Source organism: Anolis sagrei, chromosome 4 (genome assembly GCF_037176765.1).
Source record: "Anolis sagrei isolate rAnoSag1 chromosome 4, rAnoSag1.mat, whole genome shotgun sequence".
Classification (NCBI taxonomy): Eukaryota; Metazoa; Chordata; class Lepidosauria; order Squamata; family Dactyloidae; genus Anolis; species Anolis sagrei.
In genome coordinates, this window is record NC_090024.1 from 10,706,729 (window position 1) to 10,724,407 (window position 17,679).

At 38.1% G+C, this 17,679-nt stretch overlaps 1 protein-coding gene across 2 annotated transcripts in view; it reads left to right on the plus strand.

The window, feature by feature from the left end:
• The window catches only part of PTK2 (protein tyrosine kinase 2), a 261,253-nt gene that overhangs the window by 2,512 nt on the left and 241,062 nt on the right, over positions 1 to 17,679 (plus strand). The window lies entirely within an intron of this gene.

Sequence of the window (17,679 nt, forward strand, 5' to 3'; positions counted from 1 at the left end):
GAGCCTCCACCACACTCTGGGACAGAGAGTTCCACTGATGAACAGTTCTCACAGTTAGGAAGTTCTTCCTCATGTTCAGGTGGAATCTCCTTTCCTGTCATTTGAAGCCATTCATCCTTTGTGTCCTAATCTCCAGGGCAGCAGTTTAAAGCCATTGCTCCCTCCTCCCTATGGCTTCCCTTTACATATTTATACGTGGCTAACTATCATGTCTCTTCTCAGCCTTCTCTTCTGCAGGCTAACCATGCCTTGCTCTTTAACTCACTCCTCATAGGGCTTGTTCTCCATACGCTTGATCATTTGAACACAAGAAAAACGAAAGCATTTTCATGGGTGGGATGGGGGTCTGACCAAGTTCTTTCTTAACTTTTATTTACTGATTATCTATTATCTATTCTATAATCATTATATATAGGATTTGATTCCAGGTGATTCCAGGTGTGGTCTGACTAAGGCAGAATAAAGGGGTAGCATGACTTCCCTGGATCTAGACACTATGCACCTAATTATGCTGGCCAAAATCCCAGGCCGCATGATATTGTTGGCTCATGTTTAACTTGTCCACGAGAACTCCAAGATCTTTTTGACACATACTGCTGTCAAGGCAGACGCCCCCCATTCTGTATCTTTGCATATACATGAAGGTCACCTGCAGAGAAATCACAGAGACCCGTAAGGTGCCTGAAGTTGCTTGTGTGATCTTTCAGCACAACCAATTGATTGCCTGTTCAAGTAAATATATACCTTTAAAAGCTGGAGGAAGAAGAGCAAAGAAGGGGTCAGCTTAGCCCCCCATGTCTGATATATGTGTGTATATGTCTGTCTGTCTATCTATCTACCTATCTGTCTATACACACACACACACACGTATAGCAGGCATGGACAAATTTTGGCCCTCCAAGTGTTTTAGACTTCAACCCCCACATATTTCTAACAGCCAGTAGGGTGTTAAGTCCAAACACCTGGAAGGTTGAAATTTGCTCATGCCTGCTCTATAGAATATTAATGAAAGGGTGGTGGATGGTACTAGCCCACCTCCCTACTATATATATATAGATATGATTCTTCTGTCAAATTAATATATACAGGATATCCTAAAAATCACCATACATAGGTAAAATGGAAAATTGTAGCTAAATATTCCTTTATTTCCAAAATATTATCTATCTGTTGACCATCTTTTTCTGTACATGCATTTGAAGCCTTCTTTTTGCTCATGGTGAACTTGTTCCAAGATACTTGTTGTTACGCAAGTAATATGAGTTTGTTAATTTTCCTATGCATGGAGACTAGGGACAGCCTTCATCCACCTGCCTGCCTGCCTACCTACCTACCTACCTAGGTACAGCTGTGGTGATATTAATGGGAGGCTGGAGGGGATGGATGTGGGACATTTCCTTGCATCCACTGGATGGGTTGAGATGACGTAAAGTGGTGATTCCTGGTTCTTTGAATAGAGCGAGAGAAAGTGTGTCTTTGTGTGTGGGCGTGGATGTATTTCTGGTGTTGGTTTATATCATTTCTATTTGCACAGGGATTTGAGGGATCTCTGCTTTCTAACTTCTTCATCTGGTTAGTAGTTTCTTGGGATTTCAGGAAAAGAAAGCCACCAAGTCCTCGTCTCTCTTTAATAAAGCAAAGAGAGGAAATGAGGTTGCCTAAACATAATAACCCTTTCTTTGGATCACAAACCAACATCTGTTCCTGCCCAGCCTTTGCAAAGTGGTACAGACATACGTCCTAGGTATCTTAGGGTATCCCTGTTTGGGAGAAATGCTCCTTTAAAAGGGAAAATGTCCTCTAGTTTGTAACACATCTCTATGCAAAACAACAGAGATATTGACTATATCTGTGACATATACACATGCGAAAAAGGGGAAATGTCTGTGATTTGTAATGGTAGTTTATTGGTCCGTCATGAAAGATTAATCTTGAAAGTTTCTAAAGAGGAAATACTTTAAATTTAGTTTGAATTGACAGAAATCTTCCCTCCACCCCAGTGCAATAACAGAAGAATCTCATCTCAATGTATTGTCGAAGGCTTTCATGGCCGGAATCATTGGGTTGTTGTAGGTTTTTTCGGGCTATATGGCCATGGTCTAGAGGCATTCTCTTCTGACGTTTCGCCTGCATCTATGGCAAGCATCCTCAGAGGTAGTGAGGCAATCTCATCTCAGTTTTGGATCATGAGATTAGAATTTACCCCGGAACTCTGGGTGTTATCTGGTTTTGGTCTGTACAGTTTTTCTAACTGTCAAATGTTTAATCAGTTTTACTTTGATTTATTTGACTTTTATTCAAGTCTAAGTCATACATTGCATGACTGCATGGTTTCTACTTCTAGGGCTGAGTTGGGTTTCTGGCAATAGTGAAATCTTGTAGTGGAAGAGAGTTTAGCTGAGAGCAGAACATTTGCCACTTGTGTATTTGGAGAGTATAGTTCTTGATGAACATTAGTAGAGCAAACTTTCCCCTCCCCTTCCCCATCCTTACATCTGGAAGTAGTTAGTTTTCTCTCTCCCCCCTTCCTTGAACAACATCCTATATATACACGAAATGACTGGGTGTATAAATTGTCCATTTAATCTTGAAAGATCAGGGAAGGGAAGGGAATTTATACATTTATTTAGCACTGGAACTTGCTATGATTTCGGTTTTAGTGTTTCCTTCTCTCTTTTCCTGCGTAATCTGTGACTGAGCTGGGGTATGAATCCAGGTTTCTCAGGTCAATTCTGTTCAGTGTGTCATGCTGCCTTCCAGCTGCAGGCCCTGATATCACCATCCTTGGCTTCAGTATGAATGATGCACAGTCTGTGTAAGCGATTGAAGCAACAACACTGGTCTCCTTTGTATATGAGAACATTTCTTTACTGGTTCAGGATTCTGTTACATAAGCAATACATTATGTGTGGTGCTACAGTTTTTGTGAGTTGCATTGCTTGGGTGCAATAAATACATGCATTCCTATATTTTAGATTCAAGGCCGCTTGCAGCCCTGAAAACAACCAGCACACACCAAATAAACTGTCACTGTAAAAATCCTATATATAATAATTAATTATAGAATAGATATAAATAAAAGTTAAGAAAGAACTTGGTCAGACCCCCTTCCCACCCATGAAAATGCTTTCATTTTTCTTGAAAAAACAAGTTCCAGATACTTTTATTCCCTGTGAAACAGTAAAGTGTGGTACATGTCTTTTTTCTCATTGTTACAATGTGGCTAACAGTGATATCTGCTGTGTAACTATTAAGTATTTAAAAATCCTGTTGTTGATTGTATCTGGTTACCCTATTCCTGTTTCCAGTGGTGATGTAATCGTATCCTGTTTTTCAAGTACATGATATGGTATTAAGAGTCTTCCTTATAAACGATAATTTCTAACTTTGTGGTGGCGAATCAAGGAAATTATCTTAGAAGCTGGCCAATTTGTAGAAGCAACAGGGATCTAATTGACAAAAGATAAAACTCTTGAAATTTTATTTGGATGATGATAGGAAGAAACATTCAAGGGATATGTGAATCCACACAAAACATTACTTGGTTGGGTGCCCCAAAAGCATCCCTTTCACAGTTTTGGGATATTGCTTGGTGTATTGCTGACTACAGATTGAGGATAAGAGGAAGTTACAACTCCTCTCATTTCCCTTGGGATGTGTGGATACACCTTTCTTCAAATATAGCAAACAATACATATTTTAAGTAGTGTTATAAGACAATTGGCAACAAAACTTTGAAGAGTGTGATGTGATAATTTCCTCAAAAGTTAGGTGTACAGCTTTTTTTAAAAAAGGGGATAACACATAGTGAACGGCATCCTGATTTATTTAAAAATTATAATATCTTGTATTGTCGAAGGCTTTCATGGCCAGAATCACTAGGTTGCTGTAAGGTTTTTTGGGCAATATGGCCATGTAGAGGCATTCTCTCCTGACGTTTTGCTTGCATCTATGGCAAGCATCCTCAGAGGTAGTGTTGGACTAGGAAAATGGGTTTATTTATCTGAGGAATGACCAGGAACAAAAAACTCTTGTCTGCTGGAGCTAGGTGTGGATGTTTCAACTGATCACCTTGATTAGCATTTGATGGCCTGGCAGTGCCTGGGGCAATCTTTTGTTGAGAGGTGATTAGATGTCCTTGATTGTTTCCCCTCTGTTGTTTACTGTAATATCTTGACTTCACACTTTCTGTCATACAGGCAGTCCCCAAGTTACGAACAAGGTAGGCTCTGTAGGTTGAATTTAAGTTGAATTTGTATGTAAGTTGGAACATGTATGTAAGTTTTTAAAGTGTATTGGATAGCATAGGGAGGGATTAACACTAGTCATGGGCCCGGTTACCATTTCATTTGTTTATTTCGTGTTTTTATACAATTCTGACCATTTGGAACAGAACAGTACAACCCCTCGAGAACCAAAACATCAGTGAAACAAAAAACAAAAAAAAGAAGGGGTGGGGGGGAAACACTAGGGCCTACAGCCGAGTGCTTGACACTCATAGGCCTGGCTGGCAGAGCCTACAGCTGAGCGCTGAGTCTGCTCAGATGTAGGCCCTGGCTCATAGAGCCTACAGCTGAGTGTAGAGTGTCCATGCTCGTAGGCCCAGTTGGCAGGGCCTACAGCCGAGCACCGAGTGCTGGACTCACTCAGATGTATTCCCTGGATGGTATGGCATACAGCCGAGCACTGGGCCTGCTTAGATGTATGCCCTGGATGGTAGGACCTACAGCTGAGTGCTTGATGCTCATAAGTCTGGCTGGCAGGGTGTACAGCTGGGCGCATGGCACGCTCAACTGTAGGCCCTGGCAGGTCTTGGCACTTGGCCACCCAACTTTCGAAAAACTTTGTTTTTTCAGACCTTGGGCCAAAAAGCTCATTCTTATAGGCGCCCGTTTTCGGAAGTAGTGGATGGAAACGGAGACAGGGCCATACGAATGGGATAAATAGAAATGGATAGTGATTCCATACTAATGCACAAGACTAGTTAACACCACTGTGGTATTTGTTTTTCTACCTGTGTCCCTGTTCAGAAGAGTTCATTTCACTTTCTGTCACTGTGGTAACTGGATTTTGAAAAATTGTCTTGTGGAAACAAGGATTGATGATAAAGCTTCAGTTGAGACACCTTTCCACTATGATACCTCTTCTAGGAGTTAATTCCCCTTCCTGGGGTAGATATCTCTCACTTTCTTGTTTTCTCACACCTGTTCTTAACTATGAGTTGTTTGTAAGTTTGATGTTTGTAACTCGGAGACTGCCTGCACAGGGATTTTCTTTTATATAGGTATTGCCCATTTTCTTTTCTAGATAGGACTTGGTATTACACATCTAAATGAATGTTATGCAAATGTTTGGTTTGCCATAAGATAATCAAGCTAAGTTTTATTCATAATGTGAGAGATTGTGAAATTTGGTGAAATATGTTTGGGGAAAAAATCAACTTGCAGGAGACCTGTTCTGAAGTTTTCTGACTTGCTCTGGAATATAATTTTTATATTGGAATATCCTGCTGTTGTCTGAACTTGATATCGCTTACTTTGTATATATGTGGCCCGCTAGCCACTTGTCTAAATCTGATGTGTCTTTGTTCTTCCTTCCTCTTCTCCCAGTTATAAACAAGTCACATGTGTTCATTAAAGTAAAATATCTTGGAATTATGGTTACTTTTGATCTATGTTTCTTGAAACCAAGAATGAGACTGAGTTTTTGATTTGTGTACTACATAGAATTTTAAAGACTTCAGTTCTCTGAATTTGGATGTTACTGGGTAGTGTAGTTGGTTTAAAATTTGAAGTTTCTGGTCTTCTCCTGTCACTTGGAGCTGATACATTTTTAGTGCTTTTTAACCACCAGAAGGCCATACCAACAGAGTTAATTGAGACTGAAAGGGATATTCTGGGAAGCCTATAGTCACTTCTGGTAACTTGTAGGTGTGTTTTCTTCCCGTTTGGTGATGGAGTGGGACCCAAAACAGTGCTTACTGGACAGAACAATTTCTATAAAGGATATTTTAGGTGGGTAGAGTACTATTTAGCTGAAAGGATTTGTGTAGGTCCATGATAGCTATGGTTATGTAGGACTCTTCCCCCCACCTTCATTTCCCATCCATGTCATGCACGAAAAGCTGTTTTCCTTGGGATGGTACAGGCAGGGCATGATTGTATGCACAATCTGTGTTTACCACCCTTTGATACACAAAGGGGTTAAGAAAGAGCTTACAGGTTGCTATGAGTCATTCATGTAGTGGGAAATCCTTGTTTCCTGTTCTATCCACTCTACCACTGTGTTCAAACAACCAAGGAATGTAATGGTTGAGACATTGCCATTTAAAGTCTTCAAGGAGCTGAAGGAACAAGTGATCCCAAAGACTGTTCTGATATCAGAGAGAGGTGTATGTATATATTCACCAGATAGGGAAGGAACAATGGCTTCAAACTACAAGAAAGGAGATTCCATCTGAACATGAGGAAGAACTTCCTGACTGTGAGAGCTGTTCAGCAGTGGAACTCTCTGCCCCGGAGTGTGGTGGAGGCTCCTTCTTTGGAAGCTTTTAAACAGAGGCTGGACGGCCATCTGTCAGGGGTGATTTGAATGCAATATTCCTGCTTCTTGGCAGGGGGTTGGACTGAATGGCCCATGAGGTCTCTTCCAACTCTTTGATTCTATGATTCTATGAAGTACCTGAGAATGTCCAAGGTAAGCCTTCCCTATTCTGGTATTTATCAGAGGTTTTTACTATAGTTTCCATATTAGGTAGATACTATGTGGGTGGAGTGCACCAGACTGAGGAAATCAGTTCTGTGTGGTCTAGATAAACCATGGTCTCTCAGGACTTATCTTGGATCATGATGGACTGTATTAATGGATGGTCTTGTACACCAGTAGTGCACTCTATAAATGCTATTTTCCTATGGTTGTACAAATGGAAAACTATTCCAGGAGTTTTGAATTAGTGTACTCCTGGAAAAGCATGTTGTATTCTATTGAGAAAAGCCTTAATCATCAATGGGAAGATTGAGATTTTAAGTGCTTTCGCTGCTGCTGATTCATCTTTATTTTGGTCTTGAGAGAATTTGTAAAAGCTGCTGCAAACTTGATCTGTAGCTCCATCACTGAAAACATATTTTTCTTTCTGGTGAACAACTTTTATTGTGTATTATTGCTATTTTTCTTTAATTTTGATTTTTTTCCAGTAAAAGAGCCAGTGTGGTGTAGTGGCTTGAGCATTGGGCTGTTCTCTGGAGACCAGAGTTCAAATCCCCACTTGGCTATGGAAATGCACATTCTGTTAACTTATAAGCAAGGCAAAGTCAACTCCCCCCTCTCCCCCCCCCCACCCAATTTTGCAAGGAAAACCCCATGATTGGTTCACTTTAGGCTCATCTCATAAGTCAAAAATGACTGCAAGGCATGAATCAACAATACCAAAAACATTTTCTCTCTCTCTTTTTTTGGTGTACGTTCTCAGTAAGACAGTCAATAATATTTGGCATTTTTACTAGAACTTGAATGAAGGTTTTTCTGAAAAATCCTTCAATTTATTTTTATGCCAAAGTAGTTTTTCATTATTTCATCAGAATCATAGAATCAAAGAGTTGGAAGAGACCTCATGGGCCATCCAGTCCAACCCCCTGCCAAGAAGCAGGAATATTGCATTCAAATCACCCCTGACAGATGGCCATCCAGCCTCTGTTTAAAGGTTTCTGGATGTCCATCTGTCAGGGGTGATTTGAATGCAATATTCCGGCTTCTTGGCAAGGGGTTGGACTGGATGGCCCATGAGGTCTCTTCCAACTTTTTGAGGAACAAATTAGAATATTGAGCCAGAAACATTGTAAATAACTAGTTTATCAATAAAGAGTTAATTATTTTTCTCTGTAATCCTGTAATTTATGTCTCTTTAAGTAGTTTTCACTCTCCGACAATGCAGGAGACAATACAGTACCTTCAAATCAGGCATGCAAAGGGTTGTTCCTGGAATTGTATATGATCCACCAGCCTGTTATTGCAGCTCCAGATCCCAAGCCTTCTCTTTTTATGGGTGGAAAGGGATTAACTGCCTCACCTGGAAGCCTGTAGGAGGAGCAACTCACCTTTTGAATGAGCCGCAGTCTTCATACATAAACTCCTCTCATGCTGTATGTATAACATTACAAATAATGTGTTTTTGAAAAGCTGGCATAGATTCCCAACCATTTCTAGTTTTGTTTTTCTTCGTTTGTAATAGATGCATCTTCCACTGGGTTCCAGAAGCAAGAGATTTGCTGCTTGACTAGCCTCAGCCCAATCTTGCCTTAAAACATTTCACCAACTACAGAAAGTTGTGTAGGAATAAACAGAAGCACATTCATTTTACAAGATTGGCAACAAGTGCCTTCTCTGTTTCTTTGATGAAGGGGGGGGGGGGGGGAGGCGGATAGTCTTTCCAGAATTTAGTCCTGTCACTTCAGTATTAAGTTGAAAGACTAGATTGGATGGATAGCTAGTGCAGAGCAAGAAAGCAAGCCGCTATCGTTACCTTTCTCTCTCTTGAAAACCCATATATTTTATTCTCTGGATTGCAGTCAAGGTAGAGATACTCTAATGCTGTGTTTATATAAGAAAGATTTAAGAAGTTCTTCAAGTTTTGTTTTTGCAAGAAATGGGACATTATTCTCTGCCTCAGTGGTAGTGGGAGCATTCTGTTCTTTTTACATACGAACCTTGGCTTATTTGTTTTAGTCGTCTTCATTATAGATTCCTAGTTTCTTTCCAAAATGCATTACTACTATGGACAATATAAGATGATGTTGGGTTGTTGTAGGTTTTTTTGGGCTATATGGCCATGTTCTAGAGGCATTCTCTCCTGACATTTTGCCTGCATCTATGGCAAGCATCCTCAAACGTAGTGCAGGCGAAACGTCAGGAGAGAATGCCTCTAGAACATGGCCATATAGCCCGAAGAAACCTACAACAACCCAGTGATTCTGGCCATGAAAGTCTCCGACAATAAGATGTTGTTGTAGGTGACTTCTGGTGTGATGTGATATCTAAATATTCTTAAGGATGTATTGCACAATCTTTTAAGTTCCTTTCTAATAATTCTGTGTTAGACACACTGTCTAAAGGAGTGTGTCTCAAACTCTGCTGCTCTTGTGTTTTGGACTTCATCTCCCAGAAATCTCAACCAGCTTACCAGCTCTTACAAATTGTAGGAGCTAAAATACAAAACATGTGGAGGAACAGAGTTTGAGAAACACTTGTCTCAATTATCAAAAATTCCATGTATCCTCTATAACAAAAAAGAAAAGAAAAAAACGTATCTTGTCATCTGACGTCAAGACTGGTTGTCATGTCTTCTTATGCTGTCCCATGTTCATTAAGGGTTTTTTGTCTTTGCGTTTTTTAGAGAGCCAATCATCAATATATAATAATCAATTTTTAGAGAGCCAATCATCAATATATAAGGAAATGTAAAAAGGAAAGATAATCACGAAAATGTCTTAAATGAAATAGCAATTGTGATATAGCAATTTTTTTCACTCAAGGAATTCTGTTCAAAATGCTTTCCCTTTTATGTAATTTTAATAATTGTGTATTTTAATTTTATTTTGATATTTATATTTTGTGGATTTTAGATTTTAAAGTTGTGAGCCAGTTTGGGTCTTGATCGCAAGAGAAAAGTGGGATTGGGATGATGATGATGATAATTATTATTATTTTATGGTCGGGATATGTGTCACAGACTATAATGAATTTGATTTCATCTTAAACTTTAGGATAAAGTAAGATGCAATTCAGTTGTTTCAGCAAGCCTGTCTGTTTAAGACTGAGATTATAGTCTTTTAATTATAATATGGATGTTTCTCCCTCCTCTGTTTGACTGGACTTCCCTTCCCTGTGCCACATGAGCACCCCAATTCCCTCCCTTCAGATTCCCTTCCTTTCAATTCCATTCCATTAATTGTGTTGGGTTTTAATATAGTCTTGTATATGGCTTTTGGCTTAGATTCTTGGGTTAATTGTCTTGTTGTCCTTGCAATGATGCACTTCAAATAAGTTTTAAAGTTTTAAATCTCTTGACCCTTAGATCTGATGTGTTTGTGCAGGACTGTGTCCCTCTTCTCTTGAACGGGTCATTGACTATAATAAAGTGAACTTGATCAAGACTAGAGCAAAACCATTATATTCCACAAAGCCAGGAAATGGGAAGGTAAAGGTGCTTCCTTAACAGACATGCCCTACAATTGACAAGTACATTGTGCAATTTTGCAAGTTGCATGCAAATGATTTTCCATGCACCCATTCCTTCAGACCCAAATTCTTATGAGGAGAATGGAATATTTGGGATCAGCAAAGACACACCACCTTCTCCAGGTTGTGCATTGCTTTAAGAAGCATTTGCACTTTTTTATTAGAGGGTTGCTCCTTACTATTTTCTTGCTTATATGACTGATTCTTCAGTTGGACCTTTCTTTTTCTAAAGCATATATCATCATTATACTGAAAAATAAATAGAATAGAGGCTTTACATGCTCAGTGCACTTGTACCATCACATAATTGTAACATACTGTATTCAACGTAGTGGTGAAAATGTAGGTGAACCTTTTATCTCCAGCTTCTTATTAGCTGTAGTAAAAAAGAAATCAACAATCGATATGTTATTGAGAGCACTAAACCATATAGCTTTATTGATTGTGATAACTATTTTTGTCATGGTCAAATTAATGAGTGCTCATTTGCCATTTTTGTATGTTTAATGTCCATTTATTAATTATGGTGAGGTAGAATGGTTTTTTTTTTGTCGTGTCAGGAGTAACTTGAGAAACTGCAAGTCACTTCTGGTGTGAGAGAATTGGCCATCTGCAAGGACATTGCCCAGGGGATGCCCGGATGATTTGATGTTTTTATCATCCTTGTGGGAGGCTTCTCTCATGTCCCCGCATGAGAGCTGGAGTTGATAGAGGGAGCTCATCCGCCTCTCCCCAGATTCGAACCTGCGACCTGTCGGTTTTCAGTCCTGCCGGCACAGGGGTTTAACCCACTGCGCCACCGGGGGCTCCTAGGTAGAATGGTGCCTGAAGAGAATACATGACAGGTTGTGTTAGAGATTATTGAGTTTTGAATAAAAACATGTTGCGTTTTATTTCTACCATTATTTTTGTGAGTTATATTTTACCATTATTTATGTGAGTTATATAGACCAGTTTGTTTATTCTTTGTGTGATTGTGCTTGTTCACAAATCTGTTTCATAAAATAATTCTTTCATCCAAGTAACAGCTTTGAGGAGATGTTTTGGGAGGTGGGACAAGTAATGATAGAAAAATGACAACACGAACACTATACAACAGTTGGAAAAAAAGGTGAATCCTGATTATCATATTTGAAATTCCCTAGTAATTATGGTTTCACTAGCTGTTATTGTTGTGTTCCCTCAAGACTCCAATCTATACTGACCATTTAATGAAGTTACAAACCAGTATTGAAGAAAGTGGTTTCACTGTGCAAATGATCACATAGAAAATCCTGGAGCCAGTTTGGGTCCTGAATGGTGACTACAATATTTATAATGTTATAATGTAATGCATTATAATACTAATAATATTAATATGATATTATAATTATATATTTTATATTACATGTAATATTACTAATAATATTACAATATAATGGTATAGTACAATATAGTAATATATAATACTGATATTGTACTATGCTAATAATATAATATCTTGTATTTATATATATCTTATAAGCCGCTCTGAGTCCCCTTTGGGGTGAGAAGGGCGGCATATAAATGTCGTAAATAAATTAATAATAAATAAATAGAAACCACAGAGCACTGATGTGCATTAAGAGCTTGCTTTTGCATGCTTTCGTGGGACTTTGCTATCTGGCCACTTCAGTTTGAAACTAGCTTCAACTGCATTGCATGGTCAGTGTAGAGAGAGCCCAAGTCATTTCTCACTTATGGTGACTCAAAGCTGATAATAGAACAAAGCCATGTTCTTCAAGTTGAGTTGAACAAATTCTGTAAGGAAGAATAGGTCAAGATTCTTAGAACTGATGAAAGAGAATGATCAACATTTCCAGGAAACATTTGCTTGAGGTCATTGGTGTTCACCATGGACTGAATCTAAAAGTTCACATATAGATATTGACAGATGTGGTTAGATAAATGTTGACAGTGCATCCTGTTTACGTGTCATTTGTTTAATGAGGTTATCCGTTAATTTTTATCTAGAACTACGAGGTTAGATTCAGATCTTACAGATCTTACATGAAGATATGTGCTAATGCCTCAGGATTCATGGACTTTCTCTCTCTACTGTATGTGTGTATAATATTTCATTTAAATATTTATAATTTATGACATATAGGTCTATTGAAAGATCGTTGTTTGAATTCAAAATGAGTGCTATGGCATGGTCTGTTTGTGGTGATTAGTCTTTTTGACATGTTGATGCATAGAACAACATGCAGTTGTATATTTAAGTAATGCTTAGTATTGACATTAATGGAAGGCAGGAAAGAAGCTATCTAAAAATACAAGGCTACGTTCAGATTTAGCAATATTTAATACATTTATTTGAAATCAATAGTACTAAAGTTAATAATGACTGTTATTCAGTTGTTTTCATTGAGTAGTTTATCCAACTAAACGGATTTCGAGAAACACATGCATATCTGATGTGTTTTGAGTCTTCATTGTGCATGTGTTTATCTGATATTTCATATTCACTTAGTTTTCTTTTGGAAAGTTGTAATAATACCATGAATACCAACTGGAACTGGCTTAGGAATTGTTTTTCCCATTCATATGGAGAAACAACTACAGTGTTTAGTAAGTGTTTGTATTAGAAGGGGGGGGGGGGAAGTCCCACAACTGCAAGTTCAGTTTTGATGAGAAGAGTGCAGCGAGAGTGAAGGTTTGTCTGTAAATTATGTAAGAAAAAACACATAATAAGAGATTATGATTGTGGAGAAGGGCTACTTCTCAAGAATGGAATACAGTGGAAACTGTTTTGGGAGCATGGCTTATCGTGTTTGTTTGAGAATGCCCCCCCTCCCCAAAATAAATCCAGTGTGTATTACATTTGGAACCTCCTAAAATGCTGCCTATATCCCATCTAGTTCTTGCCAATTTCTTTCTAAATCTTGTTTCCCTGTATCACATATTAAGTCACAGATCAAGGGTTATGTTTCATAAAGTTTATAGTACTGTATAGTGCTGCATAAGCTGTGTTGGAAATGAACCTTGAAGCCTTTTCCTCTCAGCTTTAATACTGAATAAAGACTTAACTTTTACTATACAATACCTCCTTTGTAATAAATATACTATTTTTAATTCCCCACAAAAGGAATTGTAGGTGGAAAGTAAATCGGAGGATTATAACAGCAAATGTATGTGACAGCCTTAAGTAAACTTTCATTGTTGTGCTTCTCGAGATTTTAGTAAGCTCTAGTACAGGCAGCTTGGAGGAGTGGCTTGGCAATAGGCCAAAGGTGGTTGAGGTCAATCTGGAAACAACTGAAATCAAGGAGTCATTAGGCATTTTTTTCTTCTGTACAGTGAACGTGAGAGGCTAGAAGTATGTGCATATAGCAAACATAATACGGTATTTGTAGGCCACAATTGCTATTCATTCTCACAGTGTTCAAACATTGAAAGCATAGGCAATTCCCATGAAGTTAGAGTTTTTCAGTGAATTGGAATAATGCTTAGTTTTTACCAGAGATTTTAACTGTATGTCTCCTTATCTGTAAGCACTCTTCCCTCACTTTTTCCTTTGGGTCTATTGTTTGTTCATCTTCTGTGATCCACTTCAGAAAGTACGAGGGGTATTTTTTAAGTAAGGTCCGTTTTGTTGTAGACACTAGTAGTTTGCGCGCATACTGCAACGAGCACGTGCGTCATGTACCGGTATGCCTCGGGAACAACTGTGCTGTTTCCGCTCTGTAGCTAACTTGTACGGTTCTGTTCTGTGCTTTAAAAATCTTTAAGACTATCAACTCACCCGCCGCATGTGAGGTTCGCTCAGTGATACGGTTTTTGTCAGCAAGGAACCTGCCTGCTGCAGAAATTCATCGACAGATTTGTGAAGTATACGGTGATTCTGTTATGAGTGAAAGCAAAGTGCGTAAGTGGGTAGGACAATTCAAAGATGGCTGTGACAACGTCCATGATGAGGACTGCTCCGGTTGCCCTTCTTTGATTACACACGATTTGGTTATCGGAGCAGGCAGCAAGTTTTTATGAAGAGGGTATTTTAAAATTGGTTCAGAGGTATAAGTGTTTGAACAAACTTGGCAACGATGTCGAAAAATAGAGTGAAGTATGTACTTTTTGAAAATAAATTTACTTTTTTGAAATAAACTTTCGTTGAGTACTTATGTTCCAACGGACCTTACTTAAAAAATACGCCCCGTATTCATGAAATTAATGTAGTGCGTACAACCAAATTTTAGAATTTTCAAATATATAAGGTAATAGGGTGTTCTTCTGTTTGTTTGTTTGTTGTTGTTGTTGTTTTTTTGCAAAGCCTTGCACTGATAGGGTCTGGAGTTCCTAATCCAGAGAATTGACTATGAGGCATTTCAGATTATGTAATTCGTTCTGAAGACCTTTGGTGGCTTCAGAACTGATAACGTTACTACATTATAGAGTTGTAAAGTGTCCTGTAGGCCATCTAGTCCTGCTTCCCCCCAGCACTCATTTCAGGAGCTACAGCTAAAACATCCCCAGTAGACCCAGCCTCTTTGAAATCATTCAAAGAGGAGACCTTATTGAAATGTCAAATCTTTTGGATGACTGTGGTTCTGTGTCTTCCTCAAATTAGGAGTGAGTCATTGGCATTTTATATGAACATACTCCAGACTGGGTTGTAAAATCACAACTAGTGGCTCTAGTGGGTTTGGTGTGAAAGGGGAAATAGTATATCCTATTTCCCCTTTCTCTCAATTATTAATAGGTTAATTTTAATACAAGGAGTTTGAGGTTTGGTGGCTGTTTGTATGTTTGATTCCATATACATTTCCCCTCCAAGCTTCTACATGGCGTTTTCTTCATTTGCAGTATGATGTTTTCTGGAGTAGTGACATAAGTTGGCATAAATATGGATTGTCTTTTATCATCACCTTTTTGTCATGTACATAAATTTTGTGTTAGCATAATTATTATTTAACATTATGGTGTAATTTCATTTTTGAAAGTTCACAGAGCCACTATGATTACGCACTTCTAACTATATTGAAATGGGAAGCATCGAAAGACTCAGGTTGTTTGGTAGTGATGGGGATTTCTGCACCAACATTTTGATCAGTTGAATTGTGTTGAATGCCCCTCTCCCATTTACCTAGCTGCCTTCAATGAACGCCATTTGAAGTTAACTCCATTTGAAATGCAATGTTCAAGCTGTGCAAGACTTTAACTTTAGTATTTTAAGCAGAAAAGAGCAATAAAAAAGACGTTCTGCCTAAGAAGCTGTTTTTGAAGAGTATTTACAAAGTGTATTTCCAAAGATTAATCAGTCCAGAAGGTTCATTTTGTTTCTTGCATATGCTTGATTTATAGCGGTTATTTTTTTCTGTAGTTTTTGTTTTAGTAATAGTATGTATTGAGCTTGTTTTAAAAAGAAAATTTTATAGGAGAAAATCTAGAGCTAATATGTAATATTTCTGAAATCTGAATATACTTGCAGAAGCCACTCCTAGGATATGTTTTTGATGCTTCTGTTCATAGTGTGGTGGTTCATAGTTTACTTATGCACCTCAAACACAATGGAGGAAACATGATTACACAGACTATAATAGAGGTGCCAGAGTTAGGATTAGTGCATAGATTTGCAATATATTCACAATAGGTCTTGATATACAGGTTGAATTTCTTTTATTCAAAAATCTGAAATGCTCCAAAATCCAAAATTGTCCACATGAGTAGCTGAGATGGCGGCATCTTTTCTTTCTTGTGGTTCCGATTACCCAAACTTTGTTTTATAGACAAATTATTTAATAACACCATTATATATATATATATATATATATATATATATATATATATATATATATAACGTGTATATGAAACAACCTTAGATATGCCCCTTTGTCCCCCTTCGGGGAGAGAAGGGTGGGGGAGAAATGCATTAAATAAATAAATAAATAAATAAATAAATATGCAGATAATACCACTTTGATGGCCGAAAGTGAGAAGGAGCTGAGCAGCCTTATAAACAAGGTGAAAGAAAAACAGTGGAAAAACTGGGTTGCAATTAAACATTTTTAAAAACCCAAGATTATGGCAACCAGACTGATTGATAACTGGCAAATAGAGGGGGAAAAACCGTGGAGGTAGTGACAGACTTTGTATTTCTAGGTGTGAAAATTAATGCAGATGCAGACTGCAGTCAGGAAATCAGAACACATTTACTTCTTGGGAGGAGAGCAATGACCAATCTCAATAAAATAGTGAATAATAGAGACATTACACTGGCAATGAAGATGCGCATAGTAAAAGCAATAGTATTCCCTGTAGTAACCTATGGATGTGAGAGCTGGACCATAAAGAAGGCTGAGCTAAGGAAAACAGATGCTTTTGAATTGTGGTGTTGGAGGAAAATTCTGAGAGTGCCTTGGACCTCAAGAAGATCAAACCATTCCATACTCCAGGAAATAATGCTCAATTGCTCACTGGAGGGAAGGATATTAGAGGCAAAGATGAAGTACTTAGGCCACATAATGAGAAGACAGGAAAGCTTAGAGAAGACAATTACTCTGGGGAAAATGGAAGGAAAAAGGAAGAGAGGCCAACCAAGGGCAAGATGGATGGATGGTATCCTTGAAATGATTGGCTTGACCTTGAAGGAGCTGGGGGTGGTGACGGCCGACAGGGAGTTCTGGTGTGGGCTGGCCCATGAGATCACAAAGAGTCAGAAGCGACTGAACGAATGAACAACAATCATAATTCATTTAATGCAGTTCATTAGTGGATTACTAAATAATTATATGTCAAAGCTTTAAAACAAATGTTATATAAACAGATTTTTAATTAAAAAAAATAAAACCTCCTGTTTTGCATGTCACAAAACACATCTATTTCGAAGGGCCTTTGATCTCTGATTGTTTTTATATAGTTTTTAAATTGAGTTCGATTTTTGCCTGTTCTTGTAAGCCGCTCCAAGCGCCGGGGGAGTGGCGGCATATAATTCAAATAATAAATAAATAAATAAAATAAATGTCATTCTTCCTCCATTATACTCTTTATTGTTAGCTGATGTAAGCTTGGAAGGTGAATACCGATGACCTAAAATAATAAATAAACTCCAAGACTATACTAAGTAGTCCAGGGACTACTACTTGAGCAACACTGGTTTAGCCCACATTTTTCCAGCGTATCTGAAATAATATTGTGAATAAATATGTAAATACTATTGATTGATGCATGATTTTAGTCCTAGCCATATCCTGTACAAATGACTGCGTCATCAGGCTTGAATTGTACAGTATGTTTTGTGTTATTTTTTTCCACAATTGTAGCAAAAATAAAATTTCTGATTTGTGTGTGTGTGTGGGGGGGGGGGTGTTTACATCATGCACCAAATATTTTTTCTGTCCTAGAAATAAATAGAGGTCTTGATGTTACTATAGAAGGTAGCAGGTTATATTTTTTTATGTCAGTATCATACTAAATAACAGTTGGATT